The 26,989-nt window shown below is 43.2% G+C and overlaps 1 protein-coding gene across 3 annotated transcripts in view; it reads left to right on the top strand.

Moving 5' to 3' along the window:
• Positions 1 to 26,989, top strand: part of FGFRL1 (fibroblast growth factor receptor like 1) — a 174,892-nt gene that overhangs the window by 87,469 nt on the left and 60,434 nt on the right. The window lies entirely within an intron of this gene.

Here is a 26,989-nt window from a genome sequence, read left to right as displayed (position 1 = left end):
CCAAAGGTTACAAATAAACAGGAATGATGCAATAGTCACTAGGGTCCAGATCACAATGAATTCCACACAGGAAAGGCTGTGTGATAAGGAGAGGTCACACTGATCTTTATGTTTGCTGTTGTAGTTCTCAAAACAAATGTTGAGGCATCCGCATAAAGACATACAGCTGGAAGATCCATGTATTGAGCTTCTGCAAAGCATGGCGTCTTCAGGAATAATAATATCAAGGTTGAAACAAAGCTCAGAGCTGGCATATGACCCAGGGATGCGCAGCTCCTGAGAAATCTCCTTGGTGGAGGCAGGATTAAAAAAGCTTCGGATCCTGTCTTGGTGACCATGGGTTCACAGGCTGTGCTTTTGAGCATCTTCAAAGGGCTTGCTTGGCCTGGCAATGGGATTTTGGGGTTATCTTCTGGGCTGAGAATTCCTGAAGGCCCCAAAGATGCTTCTTTGGATAATCAGAGATTCTGCTGCTGTGCCTGTCATGGAAATACACTCATTGGTCCTTGTCTGTGAGAAGGGAAAGAGCTGGGTGAAAATGTGCGTGTTGGAAGATGATGAGGGAATAAAGAGGGTTACAAAGCAGGGGGTGAGATCAGGTATTGCTCATCCTATTGCCTTGTCAGCTCTCCAAGTATGTGGTCTACAAAGTTCTGTTTCTCACGGACAAGTGGAAGAGAGGATAGAGTTAGGGCATTTTCCATCTGTCTACTGGTTGGCACTTGGCCTGGTTTTGTTCTATTTCTTCTTCTTCCCCTTCACAGCAGGAGTGCTGCTATGGACTCAGAGCATGTAGTAAACACTTGGTGCTGCTTGATGGAGGATTATCACCCGATAACAAGGTGACTCTTGGAGAATGCACTTTGCTGCAAAGCCAGTAAGAGAAAGAAACCAGAATGTGAATGTCTTATCGGGAAAGAGATGTTTAGGTGAGGGAAACCCTCTCGTGATACCACTCCTGTAGCACCAATGGGAGAGAGCCACAAAAGCCATCTTATAGTTTATATACTTTGCAGATTTGTTTTTTCCTATTCATCTCTTTCCTGTATATGTTCATCATCTTAGCTACAGTGAACAAAGTGGGTATAAGCTGTAAAGTGTCATGTCTATACAGACGTATTTTGGACATGCTTTGCAGACGGTTTGGTGCAGAGAAAGGAATTCTACAAGAGCCTGCTTCACTCCTGCTTGTGCTTTTGCAGTATGCGGAGGTTGCCAAAGTTTTTGATCTTCTGTGTCATCCAGTATCTTCTATAAAGCTCAGGGCCCAAGCCACATCCCATTATTCCAAGGCAAAGAGGCATTGAGGTATCTGTGAGTCAAAGAAGGCTCTGACTATTCTTGGTAGCACAACAGAAACAAATGAAAGGGAAAAGCCTGGAGGCAGAGGGTAAAAGTTGGACTAGAATTCAGGAAAGATTGAGGCAAAACCTCCAATTCAGTTGCTTGGGGAAACGGGATTATCAAATTTAATTGTGTTAAGAACAATAGTGTTCATTATATTTGGCACTGAAAAGCCCTGGGCACAAACACTAGTTAGTTAGAGCCTCATCGGGCAGCTACGGAAGGAAATGGCAAGCTCCCGCTGGTCCGCTGTGGGTGTGAGATTGAGCCCTGTGCAAACAAAAATTGATCACCAAGTGCCAAGAAAAGGGTAACTTTAAACTAAAAGTGTGGCAGACATATGGGCTGAGTTATCATTCATCTCCATGCATCCTTGTTGTAACGCTGCTTAAACACAATACTTCTCAGTCTCTGTGCACCTTCCTTCTTTGACTCACAGTGTACCCTTGTGCACTGTTGTTGCTCAAACCATTTTTGATGGATTGCTTATGTCCCTTTTCTCCAGTGGTATGGAATGTGTTCATGTAATGTTTCAAACCAATTGCTTTTCACTAGAGCAATTTCCCCTGAAAACAAATGTTCCCTCACTGTCTTTCTTGCCAAAGTCTGCGAGTAAACACAAGGTATCAGTGACTTGTTCTTTCAAGGGACCCAGACCTTTAATGTGTTGACCAGATGCTTGTGTTCGTCTTGGTGAAAATGCTTTTGGTTGAGAGCAAATGAATCCTTTGTTGACTTTTGAGAAGGAGGCAGTGATTTAAAACCAACTGCATGTCAGTTTTGAGGATGAAGATCAAATTGATGGAGCTGTTTTGTTTGTGCCCCAGAAAGCACAAACTTCATTAGGCTGAGTGGCTTTTTCAACCATATGGCCTCTTTATTCTCCCACTCCTTCAAAGGAGAAAAAGCCCTCTTATTCCAACTTTACTGCTGACACCAAACATGTAAACCCGCGCAGGTGTCAGACATGGGCAGGGTGTTTAAGATATTAAAACTAGATAGCATTAAAGGATTTGTGAAGTATTGGAACTTGGGAAAGATACAACTGATTTTGACATTAAAACATCCTGGAAACTTAAGCAATAATATCTGGAATTGATACAGTAGCTTATTGAAAGGTTTTGGACTTATCCTATATGCTTTTAACGGAGCTCTGCCACACTGCTGAAAATGTCACACCTGTTATATACATGTACACTGCAACAGGATAAGATGAAGGGTTACCCAAAGTTCTGCAAAAAGCTGAGACAAAAATTCAGCAGCCCTGAACCTCTCTGCCTGCCTTCAATGCTATATAACTCTTCTTCGTCTTAGCTCTGTAGCCCATTATTGTATAGGGAGCCAACAAAACCTGTGACATGGTACATAGGAATAAGAAGGGCAATGGTTCCACCAACATTAGTGAGTGCTGGCAGACGTGGCAAAGATGAGCTCCCTTGGCTCCATCGCAGGTCGGTCTCTGTGAGGTGTAGTAATTTTGGTATAAGCCTGTTTGAATGTTGCTTTGTGGCTTTCATGACTGATCTTGCTTGCAAACAGCCAGCTCAGGGCATGAGCAGAGCAAACTTAAGTCTGCCTCTGCATGTCTGGTAGACATACCTACATGTTGCCTGGCCAGAGAACTTCTCAGTCTGCAAGTGTGGATGAGACAGATTACTGTGATTTTAGAATAGTAACCAAGTCAAAGAGAGACCAGGTGATTGGTCCAAGGCCACATAAAATAGGAGCTGTGACTCAGAGTTGAGTCTAAACCTCTTAACTCTTCTCCTAAAAGACTGTTCCTCCATCATAACACTTTCTAAACTCTTTTCTTCCTAATTTAGCATCTTTGTGCTGCTGTGTTGGAAGGGAGTCTTCTCTTCTTCTAGGTTTTTGATCTTTCTCAGACAAAGGTTTTGCCAGCCCAGATGGTAGCAGTTGGTTTCTGCCCTGCTTATTTCCCCATCTTCTCAGACGGCGGGGCCTGGATCCCAAAGATCCAAGGAATCCTTCTCTAATACATCCCTGCATGAAATGTAAGCCAGGAAAAGCAGATAACCAATATAAGTCAAATTTACAATTTCCTCTCCTAGCCAGCCTTAATAGTTTTTGTGGCTTACCACAAGATTTGGGATGCCAATTACACTGCAGACAGATTTACAAATGCTGGAAGAGGAATTTCTCTTTAATCAGTATTAAATCAGCAGCGCAGTTATTAAGCACAATGGTTCCTTTTTGTGGAGAATTATCTGTAGCTCATCGAAACAAATGTGCTGTACCTTTCCAGAAAGTTACTTGTACAGTGATGCCCATGAAAATCTTGTCTTTAAGGTTTTTTTCCCAGCTGAATCAATTCATAAGAGCTGATTTATGATCTGCAGGTGTGAAAAAGTTACTTTATTTGGGTTTTAGATGCTTGGTTGAAACCTGTGGTTTCTTTACTGCGGAATAAAACTCCCTTGCCAATGTGCTCTAAAAGGAAGCCTGAGGTCAAAGAGGAAGAAACACAATGTTTGAATAGCTGCTCACTGTTTGAAAACTGCCCACCTTGTGTGCTGCATGGAGGTATGTTCTGCAGAGAAAAATAGCATGTGATGATGTAAAACTGAAGCCTGTATCAGGCTGTGACCAGCTTGGAGAAACTGAGGTTTTATATATGGAGCCATCACATGCTCCAACCAACAGGTCGTCCTGGGAAATCTTAGCCCAAATAGGTGAGATTTGCCTGACTTATAAATAACTGAAAACAAAGTCTTCTAACAAGGAAGTGCTGGACAACCTTCACTGCCGTCTCTCGCAATTGCTGTTTATTATTGCAATAATAAACACCACCACTTGTTCCAGAAGTCTGGTCATTCTCTGAAAGGAAGATTGTTGCTGAACAGCTGTAGGAAGGACTATTAGTCAATATTTATGCTGTAGCATAATGACCTCTTTCACTAACGCTCAACACAGAGGACTTTTCACTTGCAGAAATGTTATGGGCCAAGTCCTGCAAGGTGTGCCAGCATTGCAACAGGCAGGGCTATTGCTACAGGTGCTGCCAGTAAATACTTCATCTTGCATCAGTTGCTCAACCAAGTGATGAAAGATCCAACTCTCTATTTTCGCATCTGCCTGCATGTTTCTTATAACCTTCTGTAGCGAAGAAAAAGGAATCAGCAGCAAGAGAAGGGTCTGGGATTGTCTTTGCACTGTCCACTTCTTGCTTTGCTTAGGATTTGTAAACTGCCAAAGACAAATCTTGCTCCTGTGCATGTCAGCACAAGAAAGATCAACTTTTAAATACAAGGAACAGCTGCTCTAGCGTTTCTCCTTCTTACCCCATGTCTCTGACTGCTGCAATTGCTTTTGCTTCTCTTTGGGTTTATTTGGAGGAAGATTTTGGTGAAGAACCCATCATCCATCCAGTCCATACCCCCTCTTGTGCCTGGCCCTCGGAGAGATTGAGCCACTTGGCTCCATTTGGGCTGTGGACTGATAAAATCTAGACGCAGAGAGCAGGAGGAAAAGTGCAGCTTGTTGTCCTAAGCCTCTGATGGGCTCTTCAGAAATTGAGCTACATCTCATTTTCAAACAAATCAAATTTACCATTAAATGTCTGCTGTCCGTCTGCTGCAATTGATTGCTTTGAGAATCTTCCCTGACATCAGATTATTTATCTTTAAAGTAGCTTTTTCCTGCTGAGCCAGCTGCTATTTTATGCTTTTTTTACAGCTTGTCCAAAGGCAGCTCTCTTTGATAACAGACATGTGTGAAAAATTTGCATTAAAATAACCTCTTTTTTTTTTAAACAGTCAGCATAAGTATCCTGAAAACAAAAATCATGGCAGTGTCTGAAGGGGTATTTATTTAAATGTGCTTTTTTTTTCTGCTCACAGTAGTAGAAAATAATGCGTGAAAAAAAAGTCAAGTACAGTAAAATATGGTTTGTATTACAGTTCTCCAATGAAGTAATCAATCCATGTCCAGAACTCATTTACAGTGCAAAAGCTGAGAAAACATTTGTAGCCCAGAGTCAGGTGCCTCCAGCCATCTTGGAAAAGCATGACAAATTCATTGGTGTTTGGGTTTTGGCCTCTTACTAAACTCTGGGGACCAGAGAGAGATGTGCTCGGCAAGAAGATGTGAATCAACATTGAGTCAGCAATGTGTGCACCAAGGGACTGCTAATGCTAAGCAAAAACTGGAATGAGTCAACTTGTAAGAAAAAGGGAAGGGAAAAGAGGTACTGTATTTGCATTTGAAAAGAAGATGTTGTAGCTTGTGCTGGTCGTGCTATGGAGTTAGCAATCCATCTTTAGCGCATTTACTTCAACTTGAAGTGTGAAAGGCAGCCCATCCTGCGTGGGACCGTTAACACAATCACAGGGCATATAATCATGACTAATGATGATTAGTCAGTTGTTATATGGAAATGAAGAATTCCTTGTGACAATAAACAGTAACGAAGTTCTCATGTTTAATTTGTTAAGGCCCCAATCCGGCAGCTGGATCTACATTGGTGGCCTCCTGTGCGTACGCAGCGTGATTAACACCAGATGAGGATCTGGCCATAGTCACTGATGCTTAGTAATGGTTATGTTGCTAATTAAAGCTCAGATTGTTTTTGGCCTTTGAGAGCCTTAGTTTACTACTCAAGGCCTAGCACTTGCAATCATTGCACAAGGGCTTCTTGTCCCCTTGTGGTGTGGTGTCACTAGGTCACAGTAACCCCTCTGTGGAGATGCAGGTTCATAACAAGACCTGTCTTCGTTGTGTTACTAAGTGAGGGGGTCCTGCATGTCAGCCTGTGGGAAGAGACTGTCAATGTGCATGAATTGATTCCATTGACTAGAGGAATCAATGAAGTCCTTGGTACACAAAATGTGTGTATTGCCACGTTCTGCTGCAAACTCATAGCTAGAAACTTGTTCACTTGGAAATGAAGCTCCTTTTCCACTGGAAGTGACTCATCATTGACTAATGATGCCCTCACCCAGTCAATGGCTCTTCTTTCTGGGCGTTTATTAGCGTAGGCATAAGACACACACCCTGGCCAGACTTGGTGTTCTTAACAGCACAAGCGTGCTAAAAGCAATCTAAAAGCAATCAATCAGGAGTTCCTATCCTCTGAATTTCAGTGGTGCTTCATTTCCTCCTCATTTGGGGAATCCTGCTCACAGCCCAGTGAAGTCCCTGTCCCCATATACAGTATGTTGAGTCTTGGACAATGTCCACTGTCTGGGAGAGGGTAGGAGGAGAGGGAAATGCTCCAAAATGAAACGGTGACTCTTCCTGGGTTGCTGCAGAAAAATGATTTCACTAGTTTTCATCATTTTTTTAGTGCTACGATTGCTGTCACAACAACCCATAAGAATTTGTTCTTGAAAAGCTCTTCCTCCATAAAAAGGTGATGATGTGAGCACCAGTATTAGCTGTAACTATCCTAAAAATGACTGATCAAAAATGTAGCACCAGGTGATTTGACTGATAGCTCTCGCTGAATAGGTGTAAAAGGCTGGAAAAATCACAGCTGGGCTGCAGTCTTGATTCTCCAAGTCCAGATCTATAATGTAACTCAGTGCTAATGCTGTATAATGTCCACAGTTTTTACAAGATCTTTGTTAGGTTTTATTAGTTTCATTTGATTTTATAACAAACTTTACAGTATGCTTATCAATACATCATGTTCTGGCTAACAAAAGCCACACTGTTTAAGCTGATCTCTTTTTTTCCCTTCGTGAAGCTGTAACATAGAAGCCAAGTTAAGAAGGTGACAACACCTGTTCACAATTTAAAGGAAATGAAAAGATTTTTTTCCATGGATGTAAGCATGAAATTCATACATATCTGTATGGATATATAATTTCCCACCATACTCCATCCTGTGGTAGACTGTGGCAAACCAGAGCTGCAGCCAGTGTAAATTCAAGGCATGCAGGACATATGGATGCGTTTATCCCACGGTCCTCTGCAGATGCTTTGGAGTGTGTAGAGATTGCTACACCCATGCAAATAGTAAGCTGCAGCTCTATTTGCTGCACAAATATTGTTTGGGGATGAAAGCAATATACACAATACTGGGCAGGCTGACATTAAAAGTATGTTTGATGTGAGCAATTTATGGCTTCCTTCTGTTAAATGATATTAATAGAATTAGCCTCTGATCCCAACTAGTATGTGGTTTACATGTCAGGTTTTTCTCGTCAGTATGTCTGAGGCTAAAAACATCTTTTGCCTCTGGCTTTATAGAATCATAGAATAGTTTGGGTTGGAAAGGACCTTATGATCATCCAGTTCCAACCCCCTGATATGGGAAGGGACACCTCACACTAGACTATGTTGCCCAAGGCTCTGTCCAACCTGGTCTTGAACAGCACCAGGGATGGAGCATTCACAACTTCCCTGGGCAACCCATTCCAGTGCCTCACCACCCTTACAGTAAAGAACTTCCTCCTTATATCCAATCTAAACTTCCCCTGTTTAAGTTTTAACCCATTACCCTTTGTCCTGTCACTACAGTCCCTAATGAAGAGTCCCTCCCCAGCATCCCTATAGGCCCCCTTCAGGTACTGGAAGGCTGCTCTGAGGTCTCCATGCAGCTTCTCTTCTCCAGGCTGAACAGCCCCAACTTTCTCAGCCTGTCTTCATACGGGAGGTGCACCAGTAGCCTTAACCAGAGTGGTCTTTCTTATGATCTTCCATACATCTAATGGACAACATTTCAGCCTGTGTGGACAGAGCAATGCTGATGTGCACAGCCACTGATCTGTTCACATCTATGGATCTATGATTTTAGATTGGGTATAAGAAGGAAATTCTTTCCTGTTAGGGTGGTGAGGCACTGGAATGGGTTGCCCAGGGAGGTTGTGAGTGCTCCATCCCTGGCAGTGTTCAAGGCCAGGTTGGATGAAGCCTTGGGTGGGATGGTTTAGTGAGACGTGTCCCTGTCCATGGCAGGGGGGTTGGAACTAGATGATCTTGAGGTCCTTTCCAACCCTAACTATTCTATGATTGATTCTATGATGCTGCATTTGTGAGTAAAGCCAAGGCAGTCCCTGGTCAAAGCAGGTGACATGTTTGTGTGTGAAAAGGCATACAGATGGTGTTATAGATTACCAGTCAAAATCTGCTGTGACTGCAGAATTTAAGAGTATTTTTAATAATAGCATCCCAATTAATGATAAGCCATCAGGCTAGTTGCAGACCTGGTCATTAATGGTTTTGAGATATCTACCATCTTGCCAGCCATCCAAGATGACTGTCTTTCTCAAGTAGCAGGATCTTTCAGTTGACTTTCCTACTGTCGTTCCCTTTTCCTGATTGTGCTTCCTTGGCACTTGTCCTCCATCCCTCTGTTGCTTGCCAAAGGCTGGGAGTGAAGGACTTAGCATGGCCTTGTTGGACCCAGAGGACCGCTGCAGCAGAGTTGAGTTTCATTGACACAGTGTCTTCAGGACACAGTGCTCCAGAGAGAACTGTGCCCCATTTCCTAGTGCCCAGGGGAAACAGCTTTAGGATGATAGAGGGGAGATTTAGATTAGATATTAGGCAGAAGTTCTTCCCTGTGAGGGTGCTGAGGCGCTGGCACAGGGTGCCCAGAGAAGCTGTGGCTGCCCCATCCCTGGCAGTGCTCAAGGCCAGGTTGGACACGGGGCTTGGAGCAAGCTGCTCTAGTGGAAGGGGTCCCTGCTCGTGGCAGGGGTTGGAACTGGATGAGCTTTAAGGTCCCTTCCAACACAAACCGTTCCATGACTTCATGATCATACAGCTCTGTTGTTCATTATTTGCCCAGTAAATACCACAGTTGCTGTTTTTTTAGCCAAATTTTAGACCTGTTGATATCAGTTAACTCAGAAACGCAAGTGGCACACTTGTAAATTAAGGCACAGTGTATAATATTTATTATAGGGAGAACAGCACCAAGTTGGGCTATTTTATAAGGTGTAGCTTGAATGTTGATTTTGGAGACTCCCCCTTTATGTGTAAAGGCACATACGTACCACTGATTGCTCATGTGCTGCTTCTTGATCTATGCATGCAGGCATGTTGCTTGTTAAAATGTAGGTTCTTCAGGAGGTGTATTTTTACATTCCTGCAGGGTCTGGTTCTCTACCTTTCCTGTGCTGTCTTTGGCATCAGCATTAAGAAAGAGATGAAAAAAGAAGGAGCAAAACCAACCAACAAAACTGCTGGCAATTAGTGTCTAAACCTATTTTTAAATCAGATTCATTTTTGTTTCAGGAGAGAAAGAGCGCATTCTGTGATGTGCTTGATGAATAATATCATTGTGCTAGAACACTTTTCGATTCTCCTTTATAATAACGTGGGTTTCATAGTGAGAAGACCTAAGTGTTTATGTTATATACTTTTGGCAATAAATTTGGAAAAGAGGAGGGGAAAAAAAAAAGCACTAATCCCAGGAGTTCTGAAACCTACACTACTTCTTAAATGTACCCTGTTAAAGACATTAAGTCCCTTGCAAACATCCATCTATCAGCAGTTGAGAGTTTGTAAAAGGCGTACTTTGTTCTGAACTCCCTGCCCTACTGATTATGCACAGTTCTTTTATTCTGTGAATAGGATGACGACCCCTTAGCCTGGTAATGATGACAGATTTATGTATTTTAACACCCAGACGCTGCTGTATTTGCTAAGGGCTGCCAGACTCCAGCAGTGCTGCAACTGTAGTTTATTTTCATTGTCAGTTTGTGCTGCTTTTTAAGGTGTTCTGCAGCCACTGGAAGCAGTGCTGTGGCTGCTCGCAGAGGTTGAGATGTCAGGATGTTAAGAGCATAAGACACCATCCTTGGACTGTTTCCACTCATAAAATGTCAGTTTTACTCTGGTTGCACTCACGGGGGTGGAACCTGCTCCTTGCACTGAAGCCAGGGAAAAGAGGGGAGAAATAAAACCCCTCTGAGCAGTAAAAGGAATCAGATAACATAGAATTTATCCCTTCACTTTCTACTCCCATGATGTATTTTGCAGCTCTTGAGTTAATGTTTTAAAGAGAACCTTCTTTTAACGTGTAGTAAAAGCAAAGAGCATAACCATACCTTGCAAGCTTAGCAGTAAAGAGCTGTATGGGACAACACATCTGTCCTCTGCGCGATGCATCTGTCTGTGATTTCATTCGGGTTGTTTTAAATTACTGCAAGTGGCTGAACAATAGGGAGGCAAACAGTGAGAACAATGCCGTTGTTCAATAACAAGCTAAATCATTAACAGGGCTGTGCAGAAAATATTTCATGTAAATTAAAGGGGAAAAAATTATTTGATTTTCCATTGCAATGATCCAGTGCAACAAAGGCAGTTGATGTCTTTCTTTTCTTCTTTCCTTTCCTCTCATCTCGCTGCTCCTGTGAGTGTATATCATTTTCTTCCAGACACACTACAAAGGTCAAAACCATGCAGAATATGATGGGTTTCTGATCTCTTCATGCCAACCAAACCACTAGCTCTGAGTTTATCACACAATCCTAATGACACATGGGACTTTTATGGACTTTGTTTTTAGGTGGTTTTTTTTTACTTCCAATTCATTGTTTCCCTGAAAGATGTTGTCAAGTCAGTTGAACTCTTTAGATGAGTCAGTTTTCTGTTTCACTGTCAACAAAAGGCTTGGAAATATTTGGGATTAAATCCTCCATTACGAAACTAATTTGTTTTGGAAAAAGCACCACCACCGAATTCTTTGCTGAGTTTTCTTTGGCCCAACAGTAGATGTTTCCCTTCTTAAAGAGAAGCCGTGTGAGTTGGCATATTGGTTTTGTGTTGGGTTTTTCAAGGTAGAATAAATGATGGTGACCTTTCCGTTGAAGTAAACAAGGATCTTCATTCATCTCACCTTTGTTGAACGTGTAACTGACAGGAAAGGGAAGACCTGGTGACAGTCCTCCTTGTTCAGTGCAGGGAATTTGGGAATGGAGCTGGATTCACTTCAGACGCAGGCTGGGATTCCCAAACCTGTCTGCTGCTGTCTCCAGAGCAATCCCAGGAATCTCTTCGAGGAGAGGAATGGCACCCCCCCCAATCCCAGCACAGGCCAGTGTTTGTGCTCTGTTTGCAGTGTCTCCTGACAACTGCAAACCCACTGCAGTTTCTCCTGATAGCCTTTGGGTGTGCTTTGGCAGGAGAAACTCCAACCCAGGAGAAAGTTGTGGGAATCTGACATCAAGGGGGTTTTTCCAGCTCCTGGGAGCTGGTTCAGTTTGAGTGTGGTTTCGTTTGTCCCCTTTCCTTCAAAGAGGCTTGGAAGATGCAGCAGCCTTCCCTTGTGGGAAGTGAATAATATTGAGGATGAATTTTGAGAAGCTGATCTGTGCCTTCAGCTTGAAATGCAGGCAAGGTGCTAAATGTGCTCCTCCTTTACTGACAGGCATGCTCCTGAGATGTGAGATGGGAGCTAAATAACAGCTAGGTAACCCATCCTGCTCACATTGGTGGATTGGTTGGCTTTGTATATGGGGACCCCATCATGCCCAAGGAAGCTGCGAATGCCCCATCCCTGGCAGTGTTCAAGGCCAGGCTGGACAGAGCCTTGGGTGGCATGGTTTAATGTGAGGTGTCCCTGCCCATGGCAGGGGGTTAGAACTGGATGATCTTAAGGTCCTTTCCAACCCAAACCATTCTATGATTCTATGATTCCCTGTCTTCTGGGATTGTTTTCAGAGCCTCTGGGGAGGTGTCCGAGAAGCTGTAATCACAGCCATGTGAAAACATGTCTGTGTGACCTTCAGACAAAATGAGGTTGCTCTCTGGGTGCTCCGTCCTTGGATAATTATGGAGAATTCTGTGATGGCCCCTAGAAACCTTGCCATGATAAACAAACAGAAGGGCAACAGCTTTCAGGGGTAGATCAGTGTAATTGCATCAGAAAGGAATTTGGCCACCCAGCATCCTCGGTACTGTCAGAGCTCATGTGTATCTCCAATCTCTTTGACAGGAATGATTTGGATATATTTTACCCATGTTCTAGGTCAAACCAGGGTCATGGACGTACTTAACTATAAATTAAATTGTTAAACCTTAAATGCAAAAGTTACGCCTTATACGTGGTTATTGCTGTTTGTTTGTTTGACCCATGTTAGCTTTTCTTAGGAAATTTTGGCCTTTCTTGTGTTCAAAGCTCCACACTTAACAGGACGGGCCTCCCACTGGGGGCCAGTTTCGCCACCCTTCTGCATCTGCAGTGAGGGAGGGAATATTGCAGCTCCTATGACAGCAATCTCTGTTCCTTCAAAGCCATGTTGGCTTGTCCTGAAGGAGAAATAAGTTTCTCCAGATCCTTCCCACCTGGTATGTGAAGAAAGCACTGCTCTGTGTCTGGGGCAAAATCGCTTAATCTTTGCTCATATGCTATGGACCACAGAGATAGTTTCAGACATGGGGAATGAAAGCCAACACGTTGTCATTCACTGAAATAACAATTCCTGTTATTTCTGCTGCAGCCTTTTTTTTCCACAGTATTTTATTGCTTTTCTTATTGACAGCTACCTCCCTGGAGCCCCATACCAGCTCTTTAACTTAGCACAGGGAGCCTGTTTGCTGTGGGGAAATAACCAGCTTCTTGCTCCTTTATGTAGTTCTGACCTGCCTTATATTTCATGTGTGGTGCGATACCTGGCGCCCCCCCAGCTCTGCTGGATGTGCAGTGATAATGATTTAACTTACTGGGATGTCATTGTTTTTGTGCCTTGCTTAGATGTGGTCCCATTGACGTGGAAGGGATTTTCAAGCTTGCTCACTTCACCCTGTCTATTTTAGGGGCTTTGCTGTTGTAATGCAGTGGGATTTCTTCTGCAGTCTCAAATGCTAAATCACTGCTGAGATGATATAACAATTTCTTTGGTGATGCTTTGGTCTCTGCTCAGTGTAAAGTAGTGGGTAGATTTTTAGTCACTGCTTTTCTCAAGCTTCTCTTCAAATATGGTATAACTGAGGCCACGAGTGAAATGCTTTTCGTGTTCTTAGTGAGGGAAGAAGTAGACCCCACTTAGAGGTCTGTGATTTTAAAGGAGGACGGTAAACTAAAACCTACAGCACTTTATCTCGGGGGCTGTGAAAGATGGAAGATAAAGGGGAGGTTTTCAAAAGCAGTCAGCCGAGGCTGGGTCAATCGCTTTTGAAGAATTCCCATGAACTTCCATGGGATGAGTATTGCCCGTGTTGAAAGCTTTTGAAACCTTACCTACCCATCCAGTGACACCTTTTGAGAAATGTGTGTACGAAGCACACATTCCTGGGAAAATGTAAGTAGGGTGCACATGTGTTGAATGCCGAGGAGCTATCTCAGGAGCAGGTGTTTTGAAAGGAAATTGAGAAAACAGGTTTCTAAAGCAATTCTAATGAGCTCTATTGGCTGCCCTGGTCAGTAAGGACGCTACTTAAGTTGAAGCTATTTCTCCTCTCCTGTAAGCAAAGCCTGGCCATAAGTTGGCTGTTGCGATAAGCAATCCCTCTAACACCAGCCCAACACATTCAGCTGTTGTGTGAAGTCATGCTGAGCACAAAACAGTGGCAAGGTTTGCTAGTGTCTAACTCGGAGCTTGTACGATGCTTTGGGATTCGGAATATGAAAGACATTTATGAGCCACCTCTGGATGTGAGCTGTAACTGCTGTAACAGTTAAATACAAATTAATAAGAACATGAAGCCGGGGCCTGAGACAGTCCCAAGGTTGCAGTAATCAATTTTTATTCTTTTTTCTGCTTAAAGAAAACTCAAGCTCAAATACCAGGATCACTGCTTCTGGATGTGGTCCACACATGCAGTTGACATTGGTCATGTCAGGAAATCAGTGGAGTTACTCACAAGGAATGCATGTGAATGATGGAATGATAAGTAGAGTGCTCTGCCCGTGTTGCAGGGTAACATCCCAATACCTGCCCTTGTTAGCTTCAGGATTGCTGGAATTCATCAGACTCATCTGAATGGAATGGCTTGTCTTGCAGTTCTGCAAGGGGAAATGAAGGAGAGAAGGAGCAAAAGGAGAAAAACATCAGGGGAGGGATTTTTAAAGAATTCCTTCCTTTTGCATTGCAGACACATTAAGCACTTAATATTTTAAGAGCATCTTCTTACTTAGAGAATCTGGCAAAGATGGGATTCAGAATGAGCCTGCCAGATTGATTTACAAATCGGCCTTACGAACTCCTGCTGCTTAAACATACCAGAATGCAACAATTAAAGCCAACATCTGGAATTCATTGGTGGAGCTGATCCTAGATAAACATTAAATGAATGTCCATTTCCTTAGCATTGGATTTCCTCTGGCTACCACAGCTTAAGTAGTGTCATCCTATCAGATAGAGCTGATGATGATAGCAGAGCAAATGTCAATGTCATGAGCCAGGTCTGTTTGTTCCATCTTTTAGCACTGAAACTGGGACTGAAGCTGGGCTGAAAAGACAGTGGTTTTTAACCACTAAACCATGAGAATGGGTTCCTCATCTCAGTAAGCTGGGCTAGACTGGTTGTGTGGCTGCCTTTCACTCCTGTGAAGATGGAATGCTTCAGATTAGTTAGGTTAATCTCACCTGAGGAACTTTGTCTCTCTGTTTCCCCCAAACCTGTCGGGGTTACTGCAGTCTCCCTCCATTCTGCACAGCCAGGGAGAGATTCTGTTTGTTCGTTTGTTAGAAACAGAGAAAATTGGCTAATGAATTTGGGACTAAGTCCCAAGTTACATAAATGGGAGCCAGTCACAACAAACACCGTGTTTGTTGTGACACGTTATTTGTTTCCCTTTGCAACAGATCCCTTCCCTGAGGCTTGGCTGAAGTGGAGAGTGGTCAGTGCTGTACATGTCCATAGTGGTTGAGATGGAAAGCCCTAGAGAATGCTTCTTCTCAAGGCCAAGAAAAGCTTGCTTACCTTGGCAAGAATCAGATTTCTTTGTGCTATCCAAACTACCTGTCATCATGGGGGAATTGAAATAGAATCATAGAATAGTTAGGGTTGGAAAGGACCTCAAGATCATCTAGTTCCAACCCCCCTGCCATGGGCAGGGACACCTCACACTAAACCATACCACCCAAGGCTTCATCCAACCTGGCCTTGAACACTGCCAGGGATGGAGCACTCACAACCTCCCTGGGCAACCAATTCCAGTGCCTCACCACCCTAACAGGAAAGAATTTCCTCCTTATATCCAATCTAAACTTCCCCTGTTTAAGTTTTAGCTGCACCTTGTGGCTTTCAGTCATGCTCATGTTGCCCTCTAGTCTCTGACCTCCTTGGTCACTGGAGGAGCAAAACATGATGGTCTCTGGGTGGGTTTTTTTGTGCAATCACTGTGTCCCACTTCTGCAGCAGCTCAGGTCTGGATCACTGAAATGAAGGTGAGGAGAGGTGTTTCCATGTGGGCAGGCATTCTGGACCCCACAATCTGAGGAGAAAATTACCCCTTTAGTTCAAAACCATGACTGCTTTTAGAGGTGTAATCTTCCACTAAGGCGCATGAAAACACATTTGCTCAGGTCTGTGCTCAAGGACACCATTCTTGCCTCTTATCTCAAAGAAACTGGATGAGGTTTGGGGTCTTTAGGAACTTTCTGAGAGTTAAGGGCTTATATTGAAGTGCCTGATTTCACCTGTCTGAGACATGAGGTTTTGCCCAAGCAAACAGAAATGGATTTTGCAGAAAGCCCTCTGAAGCAGTCATTTTCTGCTTTGTACTGCACAAGAGCTATACTGAAAGAAGTAAATGAATTCCTGGCACAGAGGATCCTCCTTCCAACCTTGAGGGCATCTCAGAAATCTCTGTTAGTGCCTGATTGGGTCTCCAGGTCACCTCTGCTAGGCTCCTGGCTTCTGCTCAAAGCACAGTCTCTCCCTTGGGACCCCATAGTCAGCATCTTCCCATTTTCACCAATCTGAGAATCAAGAGGTCCTCCTTCCCGCTTCTTGCCTAGTCATTCACCTTCGTATAAGCATTAGCTCAACACCTTGGTTTCCTTGGGGAAAATCACATGAATCTTTTCCTTTCCTTCCCTCCACTTTCACACCCTGCTGGAGGGAGCTGGTAACCCTCAGCACAGTGATGCAGAGGAGCCACAAATGGGACCCATACGGTCCTTGCACTTTGCATTCTGACAGTGTAGAGTTGCCTACTTGGGGAGGCAGAAGAGTTCTTGCTGGTTGGCCCTTTTTCCCTTGTGGGTCTAGGAGCATTCATCTGCAAGTTGAAACCGTACCATGAAAGAGCTCCACAGAGAGGAAAGATTCAGGTAAGTTTACAGTTGTGTTATTTTGCTTCGCTGGTGACATCTATCTAGCAGGTTTTCCAAGGCAGCTGATAAATATCTTTGTTATGGTGCCAACAGTAGCCTGAAGTCTCAATTTCCCCCTGCGGAAGATAGACCTTCGAGGTCTATAAAATGTTTACAGTATACTTTCCAATTTTTATTAGCCTAATAAAAGAGATCCTATTTTGTGTGCTTCTGTATCACTGGAAGTTATGACTGGGGAATCATTCTGCAGGACAGCAAGCTGAATGCTGTGGTTGAAAATACTGATTTATCTGAGCCGTGAAAGTGGTAGACCAAGCAGATAATGAAAGTCCTTGAAATGCTTCAGACATGCACAGGCATTTTAGACTATCCCACAAGGGGGCTATGGGTTATGTTGTCATTTGGCTTTTAGTTGCTGCTCATTAGTTCCACCTAAATAGTGATTTCTCCAGCCCATTCCTCATCTCCTGATTGTAACACTCCAAAGAGTGAATTTTCTTTGGTCTCCCTGTGTTTGAAAACAGTTTTATGGCAACTGGTCTGCTTGTGGATGTGCAGCACATCTAAATACCTTTAAAAGTATAATGATATTTAATAAACATGTGCTTTCAGGCCCAACTATGAGTGGAAAGAGTAGGGCATAGCAGAAAATAAGTCCCAGACTTTATAGTCTGAACAGATGAAGCTGATCAAGGACTGGTTGAGTAACAGAGGTACAGAAAGGTAAAGGGAGTCTCTAAACCTTGTGCAGTACATTGGCGCATAAGTGGCCTCTTTATGACCCCTATTAGTTTCTTCTCTGCATTGTTTTTCTTATCTGGGCAGCTAAAAAAAGAAACAAAGCATTGGCCAGTAAAGCACATGTTGATTAATAGCCTCTGTTTCTATTCAAATAGAAGTTTGTACCAACACCCTGTATGTGTGTGCAACTTCTCCCTGCAAGTTCATCCACAACTTTTACTTTGATAATAAGGAAAATGGCTTTCTTCCAGTGAAGAAGAAAAAGAAAATTGTGGAAATTTGAAGGAGGAATAAGTTTTTTCCATTGCTTGGTTTAGACTGGAATATTTTTAGGTATACACATTTTGCTAAAATCCTGTGTGTGCTAGTGGGAAAGCCTCCAGAATGACTTTATGTCAATGCACCAAGAGACCTGAGAGTGGAAGGAATTGATACGGTGTCACTTAGGTGGGATGTTAGGAGGAGCAGATCCTGATGGGAACTTCTTCTCTTTCCTCTGGGAAAACAGTGGCTGCTGCATATCCTAGGCACAACCTCTCACAGCCAAAGGGCAGCTGATCATAGAGGTGAGGAGGCTTTGGGGCTGTATTACCACTGCACAGTACCCGGAGGTGCTGTCAGAAGGAGATGCCACATCCTCCTCCTTCCATGCAAAACCCTATCAAATAGTTGTCTTTGCCACAAACATAGGTGAGTCCCCCTCACCACCACATGGAAGCAATGACTTAGCTCTTTAGCCTTTTTGTTCAGTAAAGGGCAGTGGAAGGTAAAGCTGAGGTGACTCCGTTGCCTTCTACATCATTTTTGTGACCTAAAAATAACACTGTGGCCCCTGCGGTTGCCATCAGGGTTATTTAGTGCTTCAGCCTTTTATTTTTCCCCCTTCCCTTTCCAGAACACTACCACTGCTGAGCAGAAGAACTGCTCCATTGTGCAAGCCCAAAGGAAACACTGCATAGAAAATGCAAGGAATTTTTAGGCCATGATATGTTTGGACTAGGAAACAGGGGACTTGGAGGAATGTGGAGCATGGTTCCAAAAATATTCCTTGCAATAGTGCTCTTGGTCAGTAACAGTTATTTTTGTTGGCCGGCCAGTGCCCTGGAGCAGAGGTGATGTCATTCCCCAGCATTGGTGGAGGTGGGAATACAGAGAGTGCCCTGTGGTTTTGCAAGGCTGGGAGCAGACAGCTGAGCCAAATGCCTTCTCCTGTCTCAAATGCTCTTTCTGTTGTAAAAATAAATGAATTAAAGAAATAGTGTATTGTGGGGGATGGTGAGGATGGCTTTAAAATCATTCGCAGCACCACAGAAACATTTTCTATAGTGATAGTCTCTTCATCCTAAGTGATCTCCCTTCCTGATAGCTCTTCTGCTTTTCTCCTTATAGTGATGTGCGTGCTTGGGGGGTTCTTTGTGTTTATGTTATACTTCTGTAGTTATTAAAACTGATCAAATCATAATCAAATGATCAAATCATCAAGTGCCTCAGCATCTCTGGGCATGTGAATGTCTTCACAGTGATAGAAATGGGCTGGTATACCCTAGAACAGCTCTGAAGAAGAAAGCCAGCACTTCTATAGTAAACAGGGTAGAACAATAAAATATTGGGACCTTTATCCATACTGCCGACTCTCAATGTTTGTTGTGATCTTGGTGATGCTGATTTGACTTTTAAGAGCATATGGGAGAGAGAGCAAGTGAGAAACTGTGATTTTTTAAAACAGTTTATCTAGGCTGATATGATAGTAAAAGCTTTGTGAACCCAGTGAGACTCTAACTGCACCACAGTCTTCCCTACCCTATATTATGTTCACGCAGGTAGCTAAGCCAAATTTCCACTTTACCCCAGAGACAGGGGTGCACAGCATACTGGACATGAGGCAAGGAGGTAAGAAACCTGGATTTTAATCCTGGTTCTGGTATTTAGCTACTGGGTGTCACTGGGTATTGCTTTCCTACCTGGATCTTAGAAATGCTACTTTTGTACTTCCAGAGGGACAGTGTTTGTCCTTGCAAGGGCTCTTATGGCATCTTTATTTAATTGCATGGCAAGTAGTAGCCACACCAATGATGTTTGCTTCTTCACTAGCACTTGGCAACAGATTTGAGCTGTTTTGGATCATGGGAGTGGTCCAAAACTCTCCTGTTCAGCTCTTTATTGCATGACGTTCCATAGAGAAAGGAAGAACCTGCCAGAAACCACAGCACTGCCTTTCCCAGAATTCCTCAGCCAGGTATCTTGGGGCTGCAGATGAAAGAAAACTGCATAAAAACACCCAAAAGCATCTGAATGCAAAGGTTTCCTAACCTTGCAATTTAATGTTGGGGTTGATAAAATCCATGCAACGCTGACAGTTATACAGTGGCAGGAAATTGTTAAAGGTGTCAGGTTTTCCATTTTAATTCCGGGAACACTCTGGCAGTAGATTTCCCTGAAAATGTTGTTGAAAAGGTCCCACTTTCTAAATTGGAAAGATTTACAATTTACCTTTTCTGTTAACCTCTTGTTTCTCAAAAGGTTAAGTGAGGGAAATTCCTTAATACTGGTAGCTATGTGACAAGGTTTCCTTAGCACTGGGTTACACCGGCTTTCTCAATGCAATGGTAAAAGAAACTTTTACTTGCAAGTCATCTACAGGAATAGGACATTGCTTCCAGCCCTTTCACCAGCTTTGTTGTTCTCTGGATGCATTTAAGGACCTTAACATCCTTCTTAAACTGTGGTACTCAAGATGAGGTAGCACTAAATACAGACGGATAATCAACTCTTTTGACTACATTTTGCCACTTACCACTTGCGTGGGTTTCATACACCTTCAAAGTGTTATACAATGTTGAGTGAATTAATCCTCAAATAACCCATGAGAGAATCACATAAGCATATTTTTGATGGCAAGGTGGAGCTTGGTATATCAGCACAGACAATTAATGCAGGAGAAATCTACTTTGCTTGAGGGCGGATAGGTACATTTGGCATTGCTGTTGAATTGAATTCCTTTAGGATAATTGTAAAGCAGAATGGGGTCTAGTAGACCAGGCATCAACATGTGGCATAAGATTTACCTGTAATCAGTACATAATGTCATCAAGTTTTGCTGGGGAAAAGACTGATCTTTGCTAATGTGAGGTTGAGGCAATGGAGATTGATGCTTCAGGTGCAGGATGGTTGCTGAGTGATGAGCTTGGAGTGTGGGAGAAGGAAAGGATGCTCCAATGTGCTTTGGAGGTGTTATCCCAGGCTGTGGGGTGTGAAGGCTGGGGCAGTGCTGGAGTAGGAGCACCAGGACAAGCAGATGGGAGCTAACTTGGGTTAAAACTAAAGCATCTATGGCAAAGACTGCAAAGATGTCTCTCTAGGAAGAAGAAGTCGTTGAAGCTCTTGGAGGGTCTGGAAAAGGATCAGGTAATCTCAAGAAACAGTTTTCCCAGGGATAATCCACATCTCCAGATTTCTGTCCATAACAGTTAAATAACCAGCTGCCTCTTCCCTGCCTGGTCCTTAATATGTTTGGGACAGCATAAAAAAAATAGTTACTTCTGAGGTTTCATCAGAGTTTCTTGGATTATCTGCTGACTGTGGAGCAGGCATGTAAGGCTGTGGGCAGACTATGGGCTGGGGAATATGTCAGGATTAATAGATGAGCTGGTCCCTTGATTAGCTCTACCCTGGCAGCTGCCTAGTAGCCAGCTTCCAGTATAAATAATCTTATAACTCTTGGGTTGATATTTCCAAAGCTTAAAATATGAAGGCCATACTGTGCTCTTTCTCAATATCATGACCTTAATAGGTTTCCAGTAAGAGCTGTAAAAATTGTCCCCACATCCTCTCTGCTTTGTGACTTGAAAACATCTGTGCAACAGTGCATGGCTTACTGTCCAGGGCAGGACTGAATGAAGCCTAATAGGAGAAGAAAGGTCTTTGATGTGCCCCAGATTGAAGACATCTGATGGTCTCTTGAGTTAGTTGTTTACTGAAGTAGATTTGTAGTTCTGAAGCAAATTGTGTCAGAAACATTAATGGTCATGGCTAGTTATATTTAGAACGGAATGGAACAGAATGGAATGGAATGGAGTGAAAAATGAAAAGGAACAAAACAGAATAGAATAGAATTTTTCAGTTGGAAGGGACCTACAACTATCATTTGGTCCAACTCCCAGACCAGTTCAGGGCTGACCAAAAGTTAGCATGTTATTAAGGGCATTGTCCAAATGCCTCTTAAACACTGACAATCATGAAGCATTGACCGCCTCTCTAGGAAGCCTCCTCCAGGATTTGACCACCCTGTCAGTAAAGAAATGCTTCCTAATGGCCAACCTAGACCTCCCTTGTGTAGCTTTGAACCATTTTTGTTTCTATTCTTCAGACAGTCAAATAAACTGCAATTAATTAGTTAATTGTTGGGACACATACTGAAAGAGACAAACAGGACAAAGGAAGCAGCAGCATATTGTACTGCACTGGGAAAAGCGGATAGAGAAGAGGGATTGTAGAGGGTCCAAAGGTCCCAAGTGCTTTGTTTTAAGGAACTCAGTGGGGCAGTTTATGGACACCTTATGTTGAAACCTGAAGCATCGGGTTTCTATTGATACATACTTCTGTGGTACCCTTAGGTAAGTTCCCAAATGCCATGAAAATTGAAACAAGGTTGTGCAGAGCCAGTTTTTTACAGCTGGTTGGAGCGTCAAGGGAAAATAAGCAACCTTTGGACTTAAGGGGTCCTGGAGACAAAGATGGTGAAATGGGGAATAAAGACGCCAACAATTTCCTGGAGGGGGAAGTCCCATTTGTCTCCTAGAGCCTTGCCGTGTATTGGTACAGGTTATTGAAACAGGGTGTTACCATAGCCACTTCCTCACATTGGCATTGCAACACCCTCCCCCAGTGAAATTCCTGCCTTCACTTCAGTCATTAGCAAAGTCCCAGTTTCTAGCCAGCTTTCCCATGGGTTGCTTTGCAGGGCAGGTCATTTGCTGCCAGGCCCCTCTCAAAAGGATTTCTCTATCTGGATTGTACCGTGCAGCAAAGCCGGCAGTGAACACTGGATTCATTTTCTGTGTTATTGTTAGAGTGAGCTCTTTATAACCATTCAATTTTCTTTTAAATAAATCCCATTTGGAAAAACAAATCCTGCCCATAAAAGCAGCTCTCTGTGCTGGGTTAGTTTTCAGCATACCGTACACAGCTGTATATTTGGGTTTATGTCTCCAGGCTAAACTCTCATTCCTCTGTGCAGCCAGTGTATTCATGCCAGAGCAATGGCAAAGCTGTTTCTTAGGACTCTTAGGGTTTCATTTGGTCTAATGGCAGTAGGGAAGCTGGAAGAGAATAAGGTGGGAAGGTGAATAAGCCAGACAGTTTGTCCCAGAGGCTCTTGTGTGAAAGATTATAAAGTTCATGCCCCAAAAGTCTAAGGTGGTAGAGATCCCTGTGTCAGCTTTTCCCCAGTCTCCTAGGCATTGCATTCATCCTGCCATGCTGGCTCCCAGGTTTTGCCACTTTTTCCCTACTCTTTCCTCTACCTCCATGCCGCCTGTGCACCATGGAGGTAGAGCATCACCTCTGACTGCATGCGGAGATAAGAGGGACATCTAAACAGGGTAGCCATCATCCAGGACAGAAGCGGAACTTCCCTGTGACCACCACTTTTTCTGTGCCCACAGAGGATGCTGGGAGGGCTGAGTCTACTTAGGAATAGATGCAGTTTGGTGGCACCCAGGACTGCATTAGAAAGTTCCTGAGAGCATCATCTATCCAAATAAAAGTATCTGACCAGAGTATTCATGTTTCCATGGAGGACAGTCCTTCACAGTCCTACAACATGGCACTAGACATCCCAGATTCATTGGCTTGGAGACCTTAGCTGCGTTCAGGAGTTGCAAATGCAAGGGGAGAAAACATGGGCACTACAAGTTTTGCAAAATTAAGAAGATCTTCAGCTGTTTGAGTTTACTCACAGCAAACCCCAGTTCCTGGAGGTTCCCAAAGGGTCAACAGCAGATAAATGGCTTAGGCCATGTTGTGTTCATGAAAAACAATCCCACTCAGGATGCCCTATGTGTTTCCTAATTGCCAAGTCAATGCTCTTCCAGCTTGACTGCCTCAGTCCATTGGCCCTTCCTGCACACAGCCATGGGATGGGGAGGACCAGGTGAAGTTGTGCTGATGGCATCTGACTGTGGGAGTCATTAAGAGCCCTGTGATACAGGTCCATTACCCTTAACTTCAGCTTCAGTCAACCTGGTGAAGAACCTAGATAGTGAGGTGTGCTGCATCTCTCCAGTTCCCCAAGCCTTCCACTTCATAGCTTCATGCTCTCTGAAGCTTATGGTTTAAGCTTCACTGCTTCTTGCAGCCTGTCTCTTTAAATTCCTTTTCCCCCTTTTTTTCCCTGCAAGAGGGAGATGAGAAGAAGCAACTGTCCCACAATTGCTGCCAATTATTTGCTGGCTGATGCTTAAATATAAGGAAAAGTCAGCAAAATATAGAATATGTGCAGAGGGAGACAGATCTCAAAAGAAACCATGGGAATTGGAGCTCATTTGAAACAAAAGCACTATTATTCATCATGGGCTTCATCGGAGCAATTCCAGTGTGTAAGGCACTGCAGACCTCCACTGCTGGGACACAGAATGGGATATTCCAGCTGGAATGAAAAAGTCATATGAAGATATAATTATGAAGTAGAGTGAGGCACCCTCTTCCTTTCCATCCTCATTACATCTGGAATTATTTCACACTGTTAATTAATAATGTTATAACAGTAATACTTTGCAGTTCTTTAGCAATAGTTTAAAGAAGGTCATTGGTGGGGAGTTACACTTAAATTGCGTAAGATTATTTTAAAGTATATTTCTTTTAATTTCTATGTGGAATTCTTGAGACAGAGTCGTTTATTTCTGCTCCTGTCTATCCTGGATGTGAGAGAATTCAAAGACCTATTTCTGGATATTGTCTTTGCGGAGAGCTGGGGGCTTTTTTTTCAGGGAGCTTTCAATGGTGGAAGGAAGCCTGGTTTAATACTTCAGCCAGAGCACAGGATGAAACCTTTTAAAGCAGTTTTTGCTTGCTGTAGGGCCTATGTGCCACTGTTGAGGAGGTGGGGCAGGATTTTTGGACCCTGCAAAGAAACCATATTGTTCTATATAATGCAGAGTGAATTCCTAGTGGGACTTCCTTAGGCCTCAGCGCACAAAGTTGGCCAAAGGCTCCTGTTCCTGCCTTGCTTTTGACCTCCTGTTCATCCTTTCTTGTGTAAAACAATGCAACGGTCATGGGAGAAAAGTCCTTCAGTTCCTGTGGATCTTCACAGCTTGCAAAAGGTTCAGCATTGGCGTAGCTTCTGCTAAAACAATTTCCTTGCAGCAATAATTTAATGGAAATTGGAAAAATCCCCTTATTTCCAGTGGCAGTTCTCAGGCTCAGGCAAAAGCAGCTGAGCTCAGGTTTTTGTTGTGATTTTCCTGTCTAAAGAATGAAGTGAAATGTGAGTTCTGGTAATCTCAAAGTTTACTGTGGGGTGGCTGAATGAGAAGATGCAAAAAAGAGAGAGAAATACAAGTGATTTGCAGATTCATGTCTTAAATGTTACCGAAGCCCACAGCTCAAGCTCTCATTCAGTTCAGACCCTCAGCAGCAATTTATGTCACACCAGCAGCACCTTGCTTTTCCTCAGGTAGATGTTTTACTTGCTGTGTTCATGTCCTTGGGGAAAAAATAACAGGTGCCTATGATTAGGAAGGTGATTTGATAGGGCTGAAAGGGAAAGTTGCTCAGGTTTTTAAACTGAGGTAAATATTTAGTGCCTATGTCAGGCATACAGCATTTGATTTCCTTAGTGCATTACCTCTCCTCCATCCCTCTCCTCTTACCTTTCTCTGTCATTCACCTTTGAGTATGACATGGAAGTACCTGGCAGAGGTTTATGAACTCAGGGCTTTTACAGACCTTTAATTTGAAGTGTGCTGGTGTGATGGCCAGAAACGCATTAATAAAAGCAGGATGCTGCCTCGTGCTCCCTTGGGCTTCAGTCTAGCCTGAGTTGTCCATTTGCTTGGGAATATGCCAAGCCTGCGTTTGAATCTCTAGTTTCAAAATGTGCTCTCTGTCTCTGGGAGCATCTCGCAGGTATTTTTCAGGATCCAAGATCACACTATGGGAGAACTGGACTTATGGCATTTTCTCCATACCGTTTTACTGCTCCTGCGGTGGCTACCAGCACAAGAAACACCATGAAATAAATCTTGGGCATCTACTGCCCATTCCCAGCTACGCACTCTGCCTGTCCCACTGCAGAACTGGTCTTTTCTTTTTCAGACAGCATCCTTTGCCTTTATTGCAAGAAACTGATTGATTTTGTTGTTTTGTTTATTATTATCATTATTATTATCATTATTATTATTACTGTTTTGTTCCCTTCAGCCTATTTTTTATTTGTGTCCCAAACAGTTTTAAATACGTTTGGGTCATTTCTCATTCCTGTGATAGTGCTCAGAGGTGCACACGGAAAGCAAAGCCGTGTTGAGCTGGTCCTTTTTCTAACATGTAGTAAGAAACAGACTTCACTCCCTATGATTTTACAGGCTAAGTCATCTACACAGACAAATGATGAGTGACAGCCCTTGTCCCATTTTACTGAGTGAGGAAACTTGCTTAAAGTCCCAAAGGAAGTTTGTATAGGAACTGGAAACTGAGCCCCTGTGTTACAAGTCCAGGTGCCATAGTCAGAAGTCTCTCCTTCTTTCCTAAAACTTATTAATAGATGTTGTTTCTCTGCCAGAGAGGGGTTTTTTTCTGATTTCCTGATATGGAACCTAAATATTTTCTTTATGAATTTCTTTCTGCTGGTCTGAGGTAGGTACACTGCAAAGAAGTCAACGTCCCTTTCTGATTTGGCTTTGGCTTTCTACTATTGACAACACATATAGTGCAGATAGGTTGTTGGTGCATCAGGACACTTCTCTGTTACATATGGAAGGTATTGTGCGTTAAAATTTTCCAGTCAGGAAGGATTATAAAGTATATTAAAGCAAGCTGTAATGTCTCAGTGTGAAGAGAAGACATGGGACAAGGGTGCTTCCTTGCACACATCCTTGCCTAAATATGGATGATATAGTCTTTTTACAATTTAGAAGGTTCTGCTGTATAACCTAAACCCTGACTATGATGGATATTTCCCACTTTAATTTGTATTTTGGTTTGTTTTATTTTTCCAAATTGTTTCTTTCCAAGTAACACGCAGTCACTTGTTCAGGTCTACTGCAGATTACAACGGTGCTAGAGCAATAGTCATTGTGAGAGCAGGCCACAATCTTCCTTTCTGAACATATTCTGGAGTTTGGTGGAACCAGAAATTTCTGTCGGAAGATGGCTTCTGTGCTAAACCCCATTCACATTTCCATAAGAAAAACAGTAAGGAAAATACCTCCATAGAAGATGTCCCCTTGAACAGTGTAATATGGCTGTAAGATCTTTCTGACCAAACCCAACTCAGCAGGGGCAGAAAAGCTGAGATCCATGAAGGACCAGACTAGGGAGGGCTGTGCCCTGCACTCACCATGAAGGTTTGTAGCTTTGCAGCAAGAAGGAAGTTGTGTATTGAAACCCGTTTTTCTCTCCTTGATGATACACTCCTACACGGCTTGCTTCACACATAGTGCTCATTTCTCCCCTTCACAGTATCTTGTGTGATAATTTACCCAGCAAGA

The sequence above is a fragment of the Lathamus discolor genome, chromosome 1, assembly GCF_037157495.1.
Source record: "Lathamus discolor isolate bLatDis1 chromosome 1, bLatDis1.hap1, whole genome shotgun sequence".
Classification (NCBI taxonomy): Eukaryota; Metazoa; Chordata; class Aves; order Psittaciformes; family Psittacidae; genus Lathamus; species Lathamus discolor.
Note: the sequence above shows the minus strand (reverse complement) of the source record. Positions and strands in the feature narration are given on the sequence as shown.